The sequence below is a fragment of the Anabrus simplex genome, chromosome 1 (assembly GCF_040414725.1).
Source record: "Anabrus simplex isolate iqAnaSimp1 chromosome 1, ASM4041472v1, whole genome shotgun sequence".
Lineage (NCBI taxonomy): Eukaryota > Metazoa > Arthropoda > Insecta > Orthoptera > Tettigoniidae > Anabrus > Anabrus simplex.
In genome coordinates, this window is record NC_090265.1 from 718,508,899 (window position 1) to 718,512,943 (window position 4,045).

Below are 4,045 nucleotides of genomic sequence, written 5' to 3' on the forward strand. Positions count from 1 at the left end.
AATATTTCGATACTACATTGAAACCTGTATATCGTGACGCATATATTGATTGTCGATCTCTCATTCTCGAATGCTATGTTCATGTTCGTTCACATCAGTCTAATCGATTCTAGAGTCTAGTCGTTAGATTTGAAGTCTTTTTTAGTAATTTAGTGACAGAATTTCAAAGATAGCGACTAGTGACTTTTCTAGAGATTTTAGGAACCATCTGGAGACAATTCTGGCGAATTTTAATTTATTACTTGATAAAAATAACATTGTGCTTTGCATAATCGTGTGGGTGCATGATGCAATATATTAATCTATGCATTTACTAAGTAATAGCATCTGAGTGCATAACTGATTCACACATGTGGAGCATAAGTTCATACTATTTTTGGAAAACTTACCAGAGACTAATCATCTCACTCACATACTTCCTGTGAGGGAATAGAGATGAGTAATTTTTAGCCTTGTATAGCAACATTCGGATTTTGAGATAATGAGTGTTATAATATATACCATAGTACTCCTTTATTAGGCAAGACATAAAGAGCAAACAGTTTTGACCAATTGTTTTTCCTGATTTTTGTATCAAAATCTCTTGATTTTTGGTTTTGTAAAGTTGGTAGGTATGGTTACGCTACGGAGGCGGACAGTTGAAACTGAAAGGAGATGGTTTCTGATATCACAAACTTCAAAAATTTGACTTCCTCTGCTGGCTTTAAGGGATGCTACTGTGTACATCCTCACAATGAAATAAACCTTACACATTGTTATTACTAGATTACAAAGGAATTACATTAAAAATTTTTAAAAAGTAACTTATATCGAGACTTATAATAAACTGTTTAATCACTGATATTGTAAGTCTTAATATAATACAAAGGCGGATCAAATATAAACGAGAATTTGAATGTACAGCTGCTGTTAGTAATGATTCTGAGGCGGGGCTTTGCCAGAATGTTGGTGGAGGTGCCTGGAGAAGGGAACTGCACGCACGGACGACGGTGGAGAGCTGGGCTGCTTCAGTACGCCATGAGTGAACAAGAGGTGCACACGTCTATTCCACAACTCATCATTATCAAATTTCTCGCAAAAGACGGCACCAAACCTTCCGAAATTTTGACATAGCTCGGCACACAGTTTGGGGAAGAAACACTTTTGCAGACTCGAGTGTATGAGTGGGCTAAAAAATTTGTGGCAGAAAGAGAAGCTGTGGAAAATGACCCTCATAAAAGGAGACCACAGACAACATTGTTACCATTCGTGACGTTATTGGTGTTCGGCAAATAAAAATTTAGCAGATTGTTTTAGCTGTAGGAATAAGTTACGGAAACGTTCAAACCATCATCTGAGATGAACTCCATTTCAGAGTCCGGCTCCATGGCTAAGTCGTTAGCGTGCTGGCCTTTGGCCACAGGGGTCCCGGGTTCGATTCCCGGCAGGATCGGGAATTTTAACCTTAATTGGTTAATTTCGCTGGCACTGGGGCTGGGAGTATGCATCGTCTTCATCATCATTTCATCCTCACCATGACGCGCAGGTCGCCTATGGGTGTCAAATTAAAAGACCTGCACCTGGCGAGCCGAACTTGTACTCGGACACTCCCGGCACTAAAAGCCATACGCCATTTCCATTTCAGAAAATTGTCTGACAGGTGGGTTCGTCGTCTCCTCAATCAGGAACAAAAAACTTTACACCAAGAAGTTTGTCAGAGACCGCTGCATTACTATGAGTAGGAAGGACGGGTTTTCTTGCATTGTATTGTGACTTGTGATGAAACTTGGGTGCATCGTTACACCCCAGAGTCAAAGCAAGCAAGCATGGAGTGGCAGCGAAGAGGCGAAGCAGGTCCAGTTAAGGCCAAAACACGCCCATCTGCAGGAAAGGTGCTTGCAACCATTTTCTGGGACTCTGCGGGCGTTTTGCAGGTGGATTTTTTCACGAATAAAGGACAATTAATGCAGCGTATTACTAATTCCCTATGGGAATCAGCATCTATATCAGCCTATTACTGTCACCTTTTGGATGAAGCAAAAGCTGCGACACTGGCAACCAATCCAAAACACCATTCTTTTCCATGACAATGCAAGGACACATACTGCTGCTTTAATGCGAGAAAAACTGGAGGAAATTCACTAGACACCTCTGGAACACCCTCTGTACAGTCCAGATTTATCGCCCTGCAACTACCGTTTGTTTGGACGACTCAAACAAGACCTAGGAGGACAGCGGTTCGATGATGATGCAAGTGTAGAAGAGTTTGTGTGCTACTGGCTCCGCACATGTCCCTCTTCTTTCTATCAGGACAGCATCAAAAAATTACCAATCCGATGGAGAAACTGTTTATTGAAGGCAGGAGACCATGTGGAAAAGTGATCTCTATATGTGTATTTTTTTGTGTGATGCAATAAATTTTTATAAATAATTCCCATTTATATTTGATCCTCCCTTGTAGTTCTTTTAAGATTTGACTAAACAAATGAAATTTGTTGTATTCAATGATACTGTAAATCACTGTATACATATTATCGCTGAGGGAGAGAATGTTTGTTTTTCTCAAAATATATAGATGTTACAACTTATGAATCTCATTTTATATTGGATCAACTCAACTAAGATAATCTAGCTTAAAATCTAATAACATTATTCAAAATAGTACATGTTTCATTCCTAATGTGAAACATCTTTAGCTAAAAAGGATACAAAAATTGGCATAAACAAAATAAAAAACCCTTATGATGATGATGATGATGATGATGATGATGATAAGATGAAGTGTTCCTTCATGTTGAGTTGAAACCTCAAAGACTAGTAGTAAAAAAACAAACAAGTATTAGAAGGTGGGATTGACCATTCTACCTAACCTTAGTTGATTATATATATACATATATATATGATGTTTTTATTGAATAAATAAGATTAATTAACAAAAAGCGTATTGGTAAGGTAGATTTTTCCAACATACTATTTTAAATAGTTATACAACTCAATACAGGAATAAATAGTACCTATTATGGTCAAATTAATCAACAATAATTACTGTGATGCAAAATAAGTCCTCAGCGAATTTTTGACATTATTCTTCTCTGACACTTTTCTTTGAATAATTATCCAGATTGTAGTTATGTAGAATTTCATAAGATTGAATCTCATTGGTCTATGTTTCAAGTTGTGATGAAACTGAAACAAGAAAGAAAAAGAAGAATTCTGTTGCTCTGATGTCACTGGTGTGTGCAGTACAACTGCTAATAACCTTTTCTTTGAAATTGGCTTCATGTTTTGCATTTCTTTGATGTGCGGCTGCTTATAGGAAGATGTGAAATCATTACCACTACGCTTCATGTGAACCTTACACTTTGCCTAATCTAATATTTAAAATTCTAACATTTTCACGAGTAGGTGGTATTTTAACTTAATCACACCCCTCCAATAACATGGGATTAAGGAGACACTCCAGAGATAAAATCGATATTTTGGTCATATTGGTGAAATTTTTTTATGACTGAAATTGAAAGGATGGAGTTTCTTTTTTCTTGTCACAAAGTTATTCCGCTGAATTCAAATAATTTATCACTGTAATAATGCTTTGTTTGCCAATTGTAATCTTACATTTAAATCCCATTTTTCTCCCATAATATTGTGCCAAATGTAACAAAATTTGTATGGTATATGTATCACCGCTATAGTAAGAAACCTGCATATGGAATTTTTGATTGCAGAATTTTTTCAAGTAGTAAGAATTTTTGAGTCCAAAATTTTAGAATATAAAATCTATACAGCCGGGCTGAATGGGTCAGATGGTTCAGGCGCTAGCCTTCTGACCCCAACTTGGCAGGTTCGATCCTGGCTCAGTCCGGTGGTATTTGAAGGTGCTCAAATATGTCAGCCTCGTGTTGGTAGATTTACTGGCACGTAAAAGAACTCCTGCGGGACTAAATTCAATTATGTACAGAAATATCGATACGTAGTGCTTTTAAAAGAAGTATTATCTACCTAGCCTCCGTGGCTCAGGCGGCAGCGCATCGGCCTCTCACCGCTGGGTTCCGTGGTTCAAATCCCG

The 4,045-nt window shown here is 37.6% G+C and overlaps 1 protein-coding gene across 1 annotated transcript in view; it reads right to left on the reverse strand.

The window, feature by feature from the left end:
- Positions 1-2,999: 2,999 nt before the first annotated feature.
- LOC136872444 (uncharacterized) overlaps positions 3,000-4,045 on the reverse strand; it is a 10,188-nt gene continuing 9,142 nt past the window's right edge. Inside the window, exon 3 of the mRNA XM_067146259.2 lies at positions 3,000-4,045. This exon is cut by the window's right edge and continues 914 nt beyond it. The gene's annotated coding sequence lies outside the window, so the exon portion shown is untranslated.